This window comes from Apium graveolens, chromosome 5 (assembly GCF_009905375.1).
Source record: "Apium graveolens cultivar Ventura chromosome 5, ASM990537v1, whole genome shotgun sequence".
NCBI lineage: Eukaryota > Viridiplantae > Streptophyta > Magnoliopsida > Apiales > Apiaceae > Apium > Apium graveolens.
The window spans coordinates 255,880,018-255,897,579 of NC_133651.1; the positions used below are offsets into that span (position 1 = coordinate 255,880,018).

Consider the following 17,562-nt stretch of genomic DNA (forward strand, 5'->3'; position numbering starts at 1 on the left):
TTAGCAATCCTTCAACCAAATTGGATTCCAGCTTCTCCTTACTCTTTTTCCAGGATGCATCACAAAAGGACTTAATACCTTGAACTTTGGTGATTTGAGCATGAACATCTCTAGATGATTTTCATGCCTTAATCACCTCATGTTCTCGTTCAAGTTTCTTTTTCAAAATCTCTTATTTCTTCAAGGACTCAGTTAATTCCTCCTTAGCAATCTTACATAATATTCTCAATTTCTCAAATTCAATAAACTGAGACTCTAGCACATTATTCCTCTCACTTAAAAATAGATTGTTTTCTTTAATTTTAGCATTTTCCTTAGTGAGAGACTTAAGCGTAACACGCAAATGATATAGTTCTGTAGACATGTCATTAATTGCATCATTACACTCAGCTTTAGATAAATGAGCTAGGTTAGTGGTAATTACCTGATTACTTGAAGAACTTGTTTCTGTTTCATCAGATTTGGCCATTAGGGCTAGATTTACATAGCTGACATCTTCATCCTCATCCAATCCATCTACTGCCCAATCATTTTCTTGTGTAATAAAAGCCCTTTCTTTTTGTTTGAGCAATTCAAAATACTTCTGGTTATAATCCACAGGCTCAAACTTCTTCTTGCTGTAATCTGACTTTCTACACTCACTAGCAAAATGCCCTGCCAAGCCGCATTTGAAATATTTGAATTTTGTTTTATCCACCATGTTTCTATTTAGCTTAGCTGCTGCAAAGTTCTTCTTGAACTTGAGCTTGGAAAATCTTCTGGAAAGAAATGTAAGATGTTCATCAATATGATCCATATCATCTTAGCTCAAAGAATATTCATTTTCAGCTACCAGGCCCTTGCCCTTATTTTCACAGACCTTTGAAGTCAACAGCTTCTACCTTCAGCTCTTTCTCTTTCTCCAACTCAGCAACCAGTGCTATGGACCCTCCTTTCTTCCTTCCTTTCTCCATCCTCTCATCTTGCTCTATTTCAAGCTCATAAGTTTTCAGGATGCCATACAGTCTCTCCAGAGTAAACTCCTTATAATCTTGAGAGTTTCTTAATGAGACTGTCATTGGTTTCCATTCCTTTGGAAGAGATCTAAGGAACTTGAGATTTGAGTCTTTTGTCTGATAGACTCTTCCATGCAACTTCAGAGCATTTAGCAGTTTTTGAAATCTACTAAAAATGTCAGTGAGAGACTCACTATCTTCACAATGAAAGTGCTCATATTACTGAATTAATAGCTGCATTTTATTCTCCCTTACTTGCTCAGTACCATCACAGATAATCTGAATTGTATCTCAAACCTCCTTGGCTATTTTGCAGTTAATGATGTTATCAAACATATCACCATCAACTCCATTGAATAATATATTCATGGCCTTCTTGTCTTTCCTGACTTGCTCAATATCAGGATCTGACCATTCATGACTAGGCTTGGGAACAGATGGTTCATTGCCTATTGCAGCTCTCATTGGCATATAAGGACCTCTCTCTATGCAATCTACATAGGCCTCATCTTGAGAAAGAAGATGTAGGTGCATCTTCACCTTCCAGTGGTGATAATTGTCTTTGTCCAGAAATGGAATCTTCACTCCAACATCTTTCTTGTTCATCTTGCTGTTTTGTTGTGATCTTTAAACTTTTTGTACTTCAAAAGCTTGCTCTAATACCAATTGTTATTCCCTAACAATACAACAAGAATTATAGAAGGGGGGTTGAATATAATTCTGGCTACTTTTTGAGATTTATGAAAAATAGTTCTAACTCAATTTATATCTAACTGTTTGATTTGTAAAGTGCGGAATATAGAGTTAAGTTAATCAAACATAAAGTAATAAAAACTCAGGTCTTTAAAAATTTCTGGTGGATTTGAATGTATCCACAAGAGAACCCTGTGAAGCTTGAATAGCTCACAGCTGATTTACATGTGAACAAACAAAACTACAGAGAAATGCTATAGGATACAGCTTACAAATGTTTCTCTGCTAAAAATGTGTTTGCTTAGTTTGTTGTTGTTGTTGTTATTCTACTTGCTACACTTGGTTTATATATCACCAAGTTTACATAGAATAAGATAAGATAATAAAAAAAACCTATCAAGTCTAACTCCATGCTGCTTCACTACTCTATTCCAGCATCTTTGAAAATCTTCATAATAGCATGTAAATGGTAATGCTTCTTTGTTCTCAAACCCTGCTAAACAGTTTGCCATATTCCTTTTGCAAACACTCGACACATGTGACTGTTTTGTTAAGCTTATCATCAAGTACACGACATATTCCTAACATTCCTTCTGCACTTCTTCCTCAGCCACAGCTACATCTTCCGAAACTTGAGATTTTTCGGGATTTGCAACCTTCCCAGACCTCAATGTGATTGCCTTAACCTGTTCTTTAGCTTTCTTCTTGGCTGGAACTCCTGTGTCACTAGGTAGTGAGCCAAGTTGACGATTCAGCAAGGTATTGGAAATCTGCTCAATTTGATTCTCCAAGGTCTTGATAGACACCGCTTGGCTCTTGCATATGAGCCTCAACTCCTCCAATTCAGATTTTTCATTAGATTGTTACAGCTGGAGTTGTTGTCTTGGTGCATATTGTGGTTGCTGAAAACCAGGATGGTTGTATTGGTTTGCTGCATACTGCTGATAAGGCTGTTGTACCGCATTCTGAGTATTGCTCCAGCTGAAGTTTGGATGATTGCGGTTGTTTACATGATAGGTGGTTGGAACTGGTTGTTGCGGCCTCTGAAAGTTGCTCATGAACTGAGCTGATTCACTAGAAATAGCACATTGCTCCGTCTCATGGGCACCAGCACAAAGCTCACAGACACTAGTGATCTGATTAACTCCATAATTAGCCAAAGAATCCACCTTCATCATCAAAGCCTTAAGTTGAGCAGCTATAGCAGTAGCTACATCTACCTCCAGAATTCCTGCTACCTTGCCTTGAGTTAGTCTTTGAGAAGGATTCTGGTACTCATTAGCAGCCATCAGTTCAATCAATTTGTAAGCTTTATCATAGCTTTTAGCCCACAAGGCTCCACCTGATGCTGCATCAAGCATGGGTCAAGAAGTTGCACCCAAACCATTATAGAAGCAGTTAATGATCATCCAGTCAGGCATCACATGGTGAGGACACTTCCTAAGCATATCCTTATATCTCTCCCAATCCTCACACAATGACTCTCCAGACTGCTGTGCAAATTGAGTAAGAGCATTCCTGATTGCAGTTGTCTTCGCCATAGGAAAGAACTTAGTAAGGAATTTTTGAGCGAGTTCTTCCCATTTGGTGATAGAGCCTGGAGGTGGAGAATGTAACCAGCTCTTAGCTTTATCCCTTAGAGAAAACAGGAAAAGCCTTATCTTAATAACATCTTCAGTAACATTGTTGAATTTGAAAGTGTCGCAGATCTCGATGAAATCTCTAATATGCATGTTGGGATCTCTTGTTGGAGAACCCCCAAACTGAACTGAATTATGTATCATCTGAATCGTGCTAGCTTTAATTTCAAAAGTGTTAGCCGTGATGGATGATCGGACAATGTTAGACTGAATATCATTGATATTCGGTTGAGAATAGTGCATCAAAGCCTTTGTATTTGCTTCTGGTTCACCCATTGCAACAAGAGCTTCTTCTTTAACTTTTTCCTCAACAAAGATTTCTTCAACTACTTCCTCCTCTGCTTTTTCTAGTGTTCTCTTTCGAAGGCTATCTAGAGTACCTGAAAAAGCAACAAGTAAAATATTCGAGTCAATAAACTTTAACGAACACTGATGTCAAGCACATAAATGAAAACTTTACACCGAGTCCCCGACAGCGGCGCCAAAAACTTGTTAGGATAAAAACCCGCGCTAATATTCACGCAAGTATACGCGATCGCAAGTAATATAGAGTTATTTCTAGTTCATTGCCACAGAGACTGGTTTAGGTTAATTTTAATCAATGTACTTATAAAACAATGTTATGGTTATTATTCAATGCTAAGATGATCACAATTTGAGATTGTTTATAACTGCGATTAACTAAGAGATTATACTAAAGAACATTAACTAAGAGATTAAAAGGGATTGATTACTATATGACACAAACATGGGATTCTAACTTTATTACTACTTCATTCAATAGCCTTTTTATTCTTAACCTTAGCATGCAATGGTGATGACACTAATCAGACAACATGAAACTAGTAAATGCCAACTTTCATTGTACGAATACCCTACTACCAGACATCCACAAAAGAGATAGAAGCTGAATAGATACCAATTATATTGAGTCCCTATATGTCTATAGAATTTGACAACATAACGGTTTAACGCACAAGTTATCTATCATGATTACATATGGCAAGTAAGATGGTTAAAATTACCTACGAATCATGCATATCAAATAAATGAACCTATGCTAGCATGGCAAGTTCTAAACCCCTACATTCACTTTCGCTTCATTAGAGATTAACATGCTATCTAATAAGTTTGTGACGCTCATAAGACGAATAAACACAATCAATACTAGGTTATCATACAATCACCACACACTAAATTATTGAAATAAATCAACTAAAAAAATCCATAAGTAAATTCGCTAGAACCCCACGATAATGATTAGCCCATAATCGGACTCATCATCAATTTGGGTTCCGACGAAAGCATGGTATAATAAACTAAGTCTTTGTAAATACTAATAGTAATCAAAGTACGTTAAACAAGAGTATAGGTTCAACAAAACAAGAAACGAGGATCCAAGATTACAACTTAGAACAAAGAATCATAAGAATAAACTAGGTCTTCTTCGCCTTGGTTGAATTTATGCTATAGGTCTTCTTGTCGTCTTCTCTTTAAGCTCTGTTATGTCTCCTCTTTGAAAAAATGATCTTAAGTTATCATTATATAGCATCCCATGCAGATTAGAAGCCCAGAAACTTAGAATTGTAAGAGAATCGGGATTCTTTCATCCCGACCTAGTGCGGCCGCGCGCTTCACCAGCGCGTGCGCGCTGACCTTCTGTACTTCTGGCGCGGCTGCGCGCTAGCCCAGCGCGGGCGCGCCGTCCTTCTGGAAAAACTTCTGATTTTGCTTCTCTTTAATTGCTAGTTCTTGACGGTCTTTGCACAAGCGATCTTCATGACACCTTCCTAACACCATTTTAGCATCAAAACAATGTTAAATCTCCTGATTCCTCCAACTATGCTTGAAATGCAAAAACACTACAAAAACGCATCAAATATACAAATAACTCGAGTACAGAACATCAATTCAAAGCTTTACGAAGCGTTAGAAGTGGATATAAATGCCACTTAACAGGGGTCTTGCTAATGGAAGCCTCTCATCCTATCATGGTTGTGCATGAAGGGATTGTAGAGGAAGCAAGTGATGATGAAGAGAGCCCCAAGCAAGTTGATGCGAGAGGAAAGGAAAGGGATTCACCCGCGGGGTCACCATAACTGCTGAGGGTTTGGTGAGTTCGGGTCAAGCTCATGAGCCCGAGCTCGAGGTGGCAGAAGACTTAACAATCACATAATTGGGGGAAACTAGTATGGCTCAGGCAGACTTGGACCAGGGAATTCCCCCAATGGTTGAGCAGGCCAGGACCACAGAGGGCACGATCCCCATCTTGGCAGATACAAATAATCTTTCCAAGGTACTCAGAATTGGCTATAACTTAAGCCCCAAGCTCAAAGAAGACCTGGCTCAGTTCTTGAGAATAATTTAGACGTCTTCGCGTGGTAACATTCTGATATGGTGGGGATCGACCCTAATGTCATGTGCCACCGGTTGAACTTAGATCCAAGGAAAAGGGGGTCAGACAGAAGATACGGCCGATTAGTGGGAAGAGGGAAGAGGCCCTCAAGGAAGAAGTGGATAGACCGATGGAGGTAGGGCTCATGAGGGAAGCCTTCTACCTAATGTGGTTAGAAAACCCAGTGCTTGTCAAGAAACCGAACGACAAATGAAGGACATGTGTGGACTTCACTGACCTCAACAAAGCCTGTACAAATGGTAGTTTCCCTCTGCCCCGGATAGTCCAGCTGGTAGATTTCACGGTTGGGCACGCATTACTTAGCTTTATGGATGCTTATTCGGGATATAATCAAATCCCATTATATGGGCCAGATCAGGAGCATACCTCCTTTATCACTGATCGGGGCCTCTATTGTTACATCGGGATACCCTTCGGGCTCCTTAATGTTGGAGCAACCTATCAAAGGTTGGTGAACAATATGTTCAAACACCAAATGGGAAAAACTATTGATGCGTATGTGGATGATATGCTGGTGAAGTCAAAGGAGGAAAAGTATCATGTTCGTCACTTATCAGACATGTTTCAGATCTTGAGGGAGTACAGGATGAAGCTCAACCCCCAGGAATGTGTGTTCGAGGTCGAGTCTGGGAAGTTTCTGGGCTTTATTGTCAACCGTAGTGGACAGTAGAGCTAGCCCAATTTGAGGTGGATTATAAGCCTAGGACCGCAATCAAAGGGCAATCCATGGCTGACGTTATCCTAGAGTTTCTCCCACATCAAGAGGTGGACTAGAGGGCCCTCATTGTCATATCAGGGGTAGAGGAGAGTGAGCAAGGGAAGTAGAACATCGTCCCATTGTGAAGTCTTTTTGTGGATGGAGCCTCCAACGGGGAAGGGGCAGGAGCCGAAATTAAGTGGATTAGCCCTGAGGGGCACAAGATAACACATGCGGCCCATTTGGCTTTTCATGCGACCAACAATTGAAGGGTTTTTAGCACATAAACGCAACGAAAACGTAAATTTAATCTAAAAAAAACGAAACCCTCCGCAGGATCCATGCGAAAAATAATATTTAATTTGTAGTTCAGTATGTTTATCTTAAGAAGCTTTACGTTAATGGAAAGATGGAGGTCTTTAATAGCGATCCAAGAACGATGAACGGAGATCCTTAGCAGCTGCTCCTCAAGTGTGAAGCACTCCACCGGTATCCACCGAGAAAACGATGTAATGAAGGAGGAGGAGATGGAGAGAATTAGGGTTTTGTAAATCTTTTTGGTTGAGGCAAAAATAGGGTTTATAATAGTATATTTATAGGTAAAATTTTCAGCTGAAAATTTTCCCATAAAATATTATTATTATTAACCCTTTATTATTCTCACTAATAATTAAAATACCTTTTAATTATTAATCCTTTTTCTAAACTCTTTAGAAATAATTCTCTCACTTGATTTAATTTCCAAAAATTAAATTCTTAATTAATAATATTAAGAACCTTTTCTTAATTTAATTTATAATCAATTAAATCTCATTTAATCAATTATTAAATTTGCCAATTAATTATTTATTTCATAAATAAATAATTATCAGCCATTATTAATTAATTCCTCCACCATTAAATCATTCTCTTTTATGGTGTGACCTTGTAGGTTCAATATTAAGCCGGTAGTAGAAATAAATAATAATAAAACTATTTTATCATTATTTATATAAATTCTCTAATTCCTTAAATATGATTAATTAATTAATCATATTTATTCTACATCGTGAGGGATACTTCTCAGCATATCCCTACTATCCGGATAATACGAATTCACTGCTTAGAATACCAAGAACCTATTCAGTGAGTAATTACCGTACAATCAATTCCTTCTACCCTGCAATATCACGATTAAATACAAGGCATGGAACTTGTGTCAAGCCTATCTTATTTAATCACTTGCTTTCCCATTCACTATGCTTAGTTCTATTTAATATAAATTAGAAACTCCTTTCTAATTTCATTCACTCTGGCCAGAGATTCCTGAACTAGCATAAGTGGATCAGCATTGAACATTCTCTTCCTTCACTGGAAGGGGTAGATCCTTTATTGATCATACACTATCTTTGTGTACAAATTCCTATACCCAGTAGAACCCTTATAATTGTCCCTTGAGACTAAGAACTAAACCAAAGCATAGTTCAGTGTACACAAGATGACTATGATGACCTCAGGTCTAAGGATACTTGTACAACTATCACTATGTGAACAACTGCTGACACGTGAGTGAACTCCATCAGTTGTTCAGCTGTGTGAGTCATGTTCAGTGAACTTATTCTATAATAAGCACCTACATACTAGCTATAGTGTCACCACACAAATGTCTATGAGAATAGACATCCTTCATAATGAAGCAAACATAGTATGTACCGATCTTTGCAAATTATTAATTACCAGTTAGTAATCCTACGACCAGTAACTATTTAAGTTTAGAGTTATCATCTTTTAGGTCTCATTATTATGATCTCATCACAATCCATAAAATCTTTACTCTAAACTGTGGTATATCTTATTTAAACATTTAAATAGATTGAGCCCGTAATAAAAACAAAACAAGTCTTTTATTAATATCAATGAAATCAAAATAGATTACATAAAAGTTATTCCTAAATCCTCATACATGATTGGACTTAGGACATATCTCTTTCAACAATGATGCTGAATACGAGGCCCTAATCAATGGCCTCAAGCTAGCCTTGCAAATGAAGGCTGAGAATTTGAACGTGTTTAGTGACTCTATGATCTTGGTTTACCAGATAAATGGGGGGTACCAAGCTAAGGGGCCGAGAACAGAACTTTACTTGAAGTGTGCGCAAAGAATAATTGGCATGTTCCATGAAATAAGGCTGGAACTTATCCCACGCGGGAAAAATGAAGGCGCAGGCGAGTAGGCCAAACTGGACTCACGTCGTGAGGCCACTCTACTCGGGGTCGTTCCCCTTGATATACAGAGGCGGCCTGGTGTGCCCGAGCATGAGACTAATAATATTGGAGGTAGTCTTGGCCCAATATGGATGACTCCTATCTTGGCTTATATAAAAGACGGATCACTCCCAGATGGCAAGAATGAGGCTAGAAGGATGAGGTACAAGGAAGCTCGTTATGTGGTTTATGATGGGACTCTATATAGAAGAGGGTTTTGTGTGCCCCTCCTCATATGCATAGACGGAGATGAGTGCAACTATATCCTAAGGGAGGTACATGAGGGCATTTGCAAAAATCACTCGGGGTAGTTCTCTATCTCAGGAAATCCTCAATCAAGGCTACTATTGGCCAACATTGAAGAATAATGCCTTTGAATTCTCTCAAGCATGTGATAAGTGTCAGGGATATGCCAATTATTATAACAGTCCTCTGGCCCCTCTCACATCCCTTATAAGCCCCTGGCCCTTTTCCATGTGGGGAATAGATTTGATTGGATTGCTACCCAAAGCAGGGGGTGTTAAATATACAGTGGTTGCAGTGGATTACTTCATGAAGTGGGCAGAAGCTGAGCCCCTGGCCACATTTCAGCAAAGAAGCTCAGAGAGTTTGTGTACGGAGCCATCGTGTACCATTATGCCATTCCATACAAGCTGGTCTCCGATAATGAAAAGTAATATGACATCAAGGAGATGAGAAAATTTTGTGAGCAGTTGGAGATTCAGAAGAGTTTCAGTGCGGTTAGTCACCCTCATAGTAATGGGCAGACGGAGGCTGTTAATAAGATCATCAAACACACTCTGAAGGCAAAGCTGGAGGAGAAGAATGGAACATGTTCAGATGAGCTTCCATAGGTCATGTGGTCCTATAACACAACCCCAAGGACGACAAATGGGGAAACAACTTTCTCTTTGGTTTATGTATGCGAGGTTATGATGCTGATAGAAGTGGGGGCAGGATCTTTTCGAAGGGATAATTATTACTCGGAGGCGAATGAGGTTAACCATCATCTCTACTTGGACATGATTAAGAAGACTCGAGAGGATGCTCAGATCAGGCTAGCAGCGTATCTGCAGAGGACAACTCGATATTATAGAAGCTAGGTTCGAGCCCAAACTTTTAAAGTGGGAGATTTTTTTTGCGCCGGTTGATGTAAAACACCAAGGTGGTGAGCCATGGAGTCTTCGGGGAAAACTGGGAAGGCCACTACAAGATAAAATCAGTATTCTGGGAGGGAACCTACCATCTCAAGAATATGCAGGACAAGTTGATCCTATGAGCCTGGAATGCGGAGCATCTCCACAAGTATTATTAGTAATATTGTTCTTTCCAGACTTAGTATTATTAAAATATTCCTAAGTCTCGGGGTGTAGTGCTATAAAGGTACCTTCACGAGGCCACAAGCATGTACTTGACTCACCTTCCACTATTTATGAATGAATGCCTAATTGCTATTTATTTTTTATCTTGAATTTTGACATTTGTTAATAGACTAAGATACCAGCAGGGGAGCCCATCCTTGGGAAGCCCATGCGAGGACAAAATAGTTATTTCGTTAACATGTTAAAATTACAAATCAAGCTGGGTCTCAGCCCGCTTTACAACAAGGTTTACAATTCGAGATGGGCCTCAGCCCACTTGGAAATAATGAGTACAAAACGGATTGCTAAATATGTGAATAAAACTATGGAAGTAGATAAAGCAATGGGAGCTCGCGAGCCCACCTAGAGGTATGCCATATGAGGCCAAACTTATAAAAGGTTTAAGGCCACCAGCGATGTGAGCCCGCGTCTTCTGCTCGCATCTCCTTCAATGTGAAAAGAAGATACTTTATAAAAATAAAAGGTTTATTTATAAATTCCTTTGTAAAAAATGTGTACATGCAACACGAGCTTGTGGTCCCGGCTCGCTATTAAGGAAACAAACTTTCTATATGCGTCCAGATAACAATTATGGGCCATTAATGATGCGAGTTTGTTTTACTTAGATTTATCATGAGTACATTTTAATTATTTTAAAAATAAAAAATGACGCCAGCTCATAGAATACAAGAAAAGAGTAGGAGATGCGAGCTGGTGGGCCCGACACGCTCTTAAAGTAAAAACATTCGCCATAAAATTTGTAAATAAAAGAAAGTAACAAGGAAAACTAGCATAGCAGGAATACGCGAGCACAAAAGACTTCGGAAATTTGTACAACAAATAAAAATAAGCATAGTTAAGAGTCGAGCCCGAGGGCAAGAAATTTTATATAAAAATACGAGGCAAAGGGGGTTGCCCGCTTCCCCATCCAAAAGTTCATTAATTTAAAAGTTAAGAGTTAAGGTTTGTCAGCTTCAAGCTCTTTATAGGTCTGCTCAGCTGCGACCCGAGCCTCCTCTGCCATCTTGGCATCTCTTTCCATCTCCAACTTCAACTTGTCAGCATGCCTAGCCGTGCCCGCGCCCAGAGCGCCCCAGTCGAAGTCAGGAACCTTGCTGATAAAGATCTTCATGAAGTTTCTTGCTCCTAGGTTCCAGGTGTCAGCGAGATCGGCCTCCCAGCTTGCGGTCATAGCGGACAGCGACCCCTCCGGCTCCGTAACCTTCTGTTCAAGGGCCTTCTTCTCCTTCTTTGCCTCATCAGCGGCCAGGTCATAGGCCTTTTTTAGCTCCTTCAGATCCTTGGCATGAGAAGCAGACAAGTCAAGTATTTGTTGATTATAACATGCCATTATCTTAGTCTTTTCTTGCCCGAGCTCTTTAACTAGTCCTCCAAGGCGTTCTCCTTAGCGTCAAACTTTAAGCTGGCCTAACTGATGGCTCGAATCTCACTGGTTCGAGTGAGCTATCGGAAGTACATTTTGTCCGCGACCCAGGTCAAAACATCATTATTGGCCTCAAGAGATAATGAGGTCCAATCCCTGATATCCTGGTCGCTAACGTTGGCTTGTGCGAGTCGACCGAATGTGGTTGCGACCATGTTGGCATAAGAAGAAGATTGAAGGGGGACATCACTAGGGGCATGAATGATTTTCATTTTAGGCTCAGGCTCGCCCTGTCCTCCCATCCTTGGAGCTTCGATGCCTCTTGAGTTTTGGAGAAGGGGCACCACCCTTGAGGTGTTCAGTCAGAGTTGTCATGTGGGCAACAGGAATCTCCTGCGCACGAGCCACTATTTTCGCTGCCTCTGGCTGGACTGGGCCCGAAGTTGCGGCGGCTTGCTTCACTTCCTCCATAAAAGATATGGGAGAGATGGACATTTCTGAAATAATCAATAAAAGAAATGTCAATATAGACCAGATGCGAGTAGGAAAAAGATGCAATGCAAACAACTTCAAGTAAAGATTCAAGTAGAAAAAAAGATGCAAATAAAATGTAATATAATTTATGCAAACAAAATGCGAGTAAGGTATGTGTAGAAAAATAAAGGGTGCGAGCCTACAGGCACGCACTATCAGCAATATGCGAGGAAATGGGTCGAGCTGCGAGCTTGGTACCTTTAAATTTTTTGGTCTTCTTCTTTGGTTTTTTCTTTTGGGGAGTTAGCATTACCCCCTCTTTCAAAAATCCACACTCGACCAGGTTCGAGGTGGTTATAAGTTTGTGATGTTCTTGTCCGCAGACGGGAGCTCGAGGAAGCTGTCTGTATTTGTCTTTTCCTGCCCGTAGAGGATAGTGCGAGGCGGGGTGGCTGGTGATAAATAAATAGAAAGATTGATTGTTAGACTAAGTTACTAGGAAAATGAGAAAAGCGATCATAGGAGACTTGCCTTACATGGGTTATAGTAAAAATGAGTTTGAACTCGGGGCACATCGTGAATATAGAAGTATGGAATTTTCCATTTTCCTGAGTTGTTAGGCCCGTTGTGAATCAGGTTCTTTTTATTAAAGCACGGCCAGAAGGACAAGTAGAAGTACCCAAAGTCACTTGGAGAGTGCTTCAGGTTTAGAAAGTAGCCCAGCTGCCTCGCGGTGAGAGGAGGGAAGTTGTATTTGTGGTACATAATATACAAGGAATGGCAGCTCTATATCCGTTGGGATTAATCTGAAGAGGTGCGAGCTGGTGGTACTCACATACATCCTTGATAAAGAGATGAAAGGGAGAGGAAACTTCTAGCTTGAGCAGAAAGGTAGAAAGTACCATGCGGGGAACCTGACCACCATTCTCGGGATGTTTAAATCTATAGCATCTCATATGTGGATGTGGAAGGATAACGTGACCCTCGAGCTGAAACTGGTCCACGATGTCGGCCATATATTTCCGAGTAAGCGAGGAGGCCAGGTCGCGGCAACCCAAGACCTTTACCTCTTCTTGAGCTGAGTTGGAGCTTTCCTCCCCATCTAGAATAATTTATTTCCTAAAAATTATCTCACCCTCAAGCTCAAGATGGGTAGGGGTGAATATGGTTCAAAAGAGGCTGCGGGGACATATCTGTAGTTGCAAATGTTAACTTGGCTTGTCACATCTTCCACCTCCTCGCTTATTAGAGGGTCATAGGACCAGTGTGGGTCATCCTCCTCGCGCTCGAGCCCAAGAATTGGATATTTAGCAGCAATTGGATTATTCCCTTTGCTGGTATCATACTAGGCGCTGCCCAAGTCACTATCAGTAGACTCAGAGTCGACGTGAATAGGGTTGAGGGCAGTATCTTCGGCCAGCTTGAGATGACCTGCTCTTTCTTGGGCCATTTCCCTCAAAATCTCATCGTCCCGCTCTTTGTCAATAGGAGTGAGCTCACGTCTGAGAAGCTCTTCTACGCCCAATGATGTTGGAATCTTGGAGAGATCCACAAACCTACTACTCCAGTTGTAGATGTTAGTTTCCCTGGTATAGTCCACAGGATTGGGATCGAGATGGATATTCAGCGAGTTGGAGCCGCTGTCACACATCTCATTTTTAACCCGAACTATGTTCATGACTCCTTGTGGGGTGATAGCGGAACTAGGAGAAATGGGCTTGCTAAAATATCCAGGGATAGAAGACAGCTCGTGCTGGAAATCTTTAGAGCCTCGTTGCTCAGGTGGGTATTGATTAAGAGAAAAAGGGGTAGCTGAACAATGAGTCAGGCTCGAAGAAGAGCGAGATGATCCATAGGAGCGTGCTGAAGACGCACTCGACATCTTTAAAAGATGGTGGATGCTAATATGTGGCCATATAAAGAAAAAGTATATATGAACTAGTGTCCTCGCATCGCACATGAAAAAGGGGTCGCACCTAAAAGTTTATGCAAGCCCATGGGCTCGCATCGTAGTTTGTGAGTGTGTGTTAAAGCGGGCTCGCATCGAACATATGGCGTGTGCTCGCATATGGCATGAAAATTAATGAACAAACAACAATGAAAATGCATAATTTTGAATCAAAATGATACCGGTGGATGATTCAAATGATGTTCCTGATGAACCTGTTGCCGGAGAATATCGCCGCCGGTAGACGGTTCTTGTGGTGATAATTGTTTTGGCCATGGTAGATCCTTAAGCAAAAATGGCAAAAGTTTAGTTAGTGTTCTTGGAAAAGTAAGAAATGGTAAGTGGATCTCTCATATTTATAGAGGATAGGAGAGAGAAAGTGATAAGGACACGTGTCATCATGACAACCATGAATGACACAGATCCCCATGACAGCTGTTTTCTAGCTGTCAACCATTCAAAAGATGCAACTCTTAGAAATAATTGCGAGGCAACCAGAAATGTATGCGACCTCACCAGCTCGCGTTATGTAGATGTGAAGAAGTGATGTTGTGGGCTCGCATTCGCGAGAACATACAAACAGGTGTTAGAAATTTCTAGCCTCAAAATGCGATCAGGAATTTTGGGGGGTAGTTGTAATGCCCACTTTTGGGCATGGCCCTAAACATATCCCCATGAGTATATTGGGAAGTTGGGCCCAAATAGTTGGATAATGCGAGCTGGGCCGGTGGGCTTGCACCTTGATCTCTCTGTTGACAACATGGGCCACTCAAAGGATTCAAACTTTATGGGCTGGGCTCGCTATCCGAGCTAGGCTCATGAACGCAGCTATGTGAGCTGGGCTTATGGGCTCACTATGTGAGCTGGGGTTGTTGTGCGAACTGGGCTCATTGGATCACTATCTAAGCCGGGCTCGTTGTGCAAGCTGGGCTCGTTGTGCGAGCTGGGCTCATGGGCTCAATATGTGAGATGGGCTCGTTGTGTGAGCTGGGCTCATGGGCTCACTATGTGAGTTAGGCTCATTGATGCTCTGTTTGTACTGAGCACATGGACTACGAGCCCCTCACATGACTTCCAGCCCACCTCACGTATAAGCTGAAGGGAGTGACCCACATGCGGGCTGGGCTTGTGAGCCCACTTCTGATGAACTGATAAAGGAACTGATTTACTTATTGATATAAGGAGAGTTAGTGCCAGCGGAGGTGTCCAGGCCGGCTCGCATTAGGTAAATTTATCTGAAATATGGAAAATAACTCATAGATGACTTGGTTGTTCGTGAATTTCGGGACTGACACGGGATATTCCTACAATCACGGTAAGAAATGCGGATATGCCATGAGATTGTAGGAAGGTTGTGGAGCCGGTTGAGGTTTACGTGACTAATTGGCTTAATGGCTGATTTAGGTCTGGGCTTGGGCTACAAGGGTAGAATAACCTTAACCCTAGCCTAGATGACTTGTTCCCTAAGAACTACGTAAGGCTTGATCTCTATAAATAGGGTACGTAGGCACTTGTAAGAGACATAAGTCAATATTTAATAAAGAATAAAGAAAACCCTATTTTTTATTGAAAAGTCATCATAGAAGCTTAGTTACCACCATATATAACCTTCATCCGCCCTCAAACACTAATCTTTATTCCCGCCATCAACAATCTCCAAAATACTGTTCTACGAAATTTTCTCTATAACAATTCAGTTTGTATTAGAATACTTGCAGGAATCCAAGTGATGTTGTACTATCAAAGATTCAGTTTAGATATTTAGTGAGAAAATTTCGGTTCAGTTCGGTTTGACTCACTATGTTTATCTTAGCATTTTATCATAAGTTTGCATGGGTGCCTCATCCTTCTGAAAAACTACTAATGTCTAAAGTTTATCTAGTTCACCGCATATCATTATAGGTGATTGTCATAGCTGGATTGCATTCTATAATGTTTTATAGAAAAATGTATTTTTTCAAGCTCTTTTGTATGATAGGCTTGTAACAATGAGAAGGCTGACAAAAATGCACAAAATAATGGTCTCTTTTGCTCTCCCTATGCAGCTGATATCTATTACACTTAAGCCATGTGAGTTCGTCCGATATTTTGGCACACATGTTTAGGAGTTTTGACTACCTAGTTAAAATTATCGTTTTTAAATTTTTCTTTTTCTAAATAAAAATATCAATTCAATACTTTAATTTAGAAAAAGAAAATTTTAAAACAATAATTTTTGACTTAATTGCAGTTTGTATACCTGAAGTATAATTTTATTGCACGAAGTTTTCTAAATTATATTTCTAGCCAGTTGAATGGCTAAATTATTTTATTTTTTATCGAAGGGGCTCCGTGTCCTCCCCGTCTGTTTCACCGTCAAAATGTAACAGAGCCAGGGGTATTTCCATCTTCATATATTTGAACGGATATATCTTGTGTATATAAGAAGATGAGTGAACCAGATGCAGTGCAAAGCTTAACTGAAGATCGAAAATAAAAAATTCATGGAAAATATCTGTTTATGTGGAAGATGGGCGGTGGAAAGGACAGCGTGGATAGATGCCAACGCTGGTAGAAGGTTTTTAGGTTGTGTTGAAGGTGAAAATGGTTGTGGATTTTTTAGGTGGGTTAATGCTCCATTTTGCAATCGAAGGCTCGATGAAGAGAATAAAGTTTCTGCAAATCATGAAGAAGAAGTAAAGTTTTAGAAGAAAGAAGCAAGGAAGTGGAAGTGTTTGGTTTTTGGTCTAGCTTTGGTCTTTGTTTATAGTTTATTCAGTAAGAAATGAATTGACAGCCGATGCTAAAGTCTACTTCCTTTTATGCACTTATGTAATGGATCGAAAGTAAGTTAAGCTTATGTACTTATGTAATGAGTTTGTGATGAATTATGTATGATGAAATGAAGATTAATAAAACACTGCGATAACATTAAAAAGATGTCAAAGTTTCCTTGCGATACCATTCAAAAAAAACTCAAAAGATGTCAAAGTTTCCAACTTGGTTTTCATACCAAGTGGTACAACATATCCTACTGTCTTAACAAAAGTAGATAATTAAGTTAAGATTTAACATAATACTACTTATACAAGGTTTAACTTAAAGTTTAAAAAAAGTTTTAACACAATATGGCTAGATTTTCCAAGGTGCTTTCTTAGCACCATTTCCTTGTTTAGAAGAAGCTTTGTTACTCCTCTTTGCTGCAGCCTCTAACTTCTTGAGAGTGTTGGAAGTTTTGTTCGGTGGAGTTTTTCCTCTTTGCTGCTGTGCTTTGTTCCTTTTGGAGCTTGGTTCCTGAAAATCAGAATCTTCAGCTGTATTGCTGGACTTTTGCTTTTCTTCTATTCTTCCTCTGGTTAGAGTGGTTGTTGGAGTTTGATTTTCAGCTGCACTGGCTGTTGGAGTTGCAGTGGTGCTTTTCTTCTGAAACATTAAAGTGGAGCAACATATAATGAATTAAAACAAAACTATTTAAAACTCAAAACTCAAATGTCTATACCTTCTTTCCATAGGTCCTTGCATTATGACCTTCTTTCCCACAAGTTCCACAAGTTCCACACTTCACCTTTGTTTTTCCTACCTCCACATTACTACCTTCTGCTGCTGCTTTAGCCACCTCATCAGATTTCTACAAAATTATATAGTTAAAATACCAGGATTTATATATACTAGAAAGGATGAAATTAAAAGGGAGTTGATATCTAACCCTTGCAGCGCAACTCCTCCAATTA

General features: G+C 40.1%; 1 non-coding gene across 1 annotated transcript; it reads left to right on the top strand.

Moving 5' to 3' along the window:
• The first annotated feature begins 3,107 nt into the window (after positions 1-3,107).
• Positions 3,108-3,214, top strand: LOC141663056 (small nucleolar RNA R71). The gene has a single exon (XR_012551142.1). It is a non-coding gene; the product is annotated as a small nucleolar RNA R71 (small nucleolar RNA).
• The last annotated feature ends 14,348 nt before the right edge of the window (positions 3,215-17,562 follow it).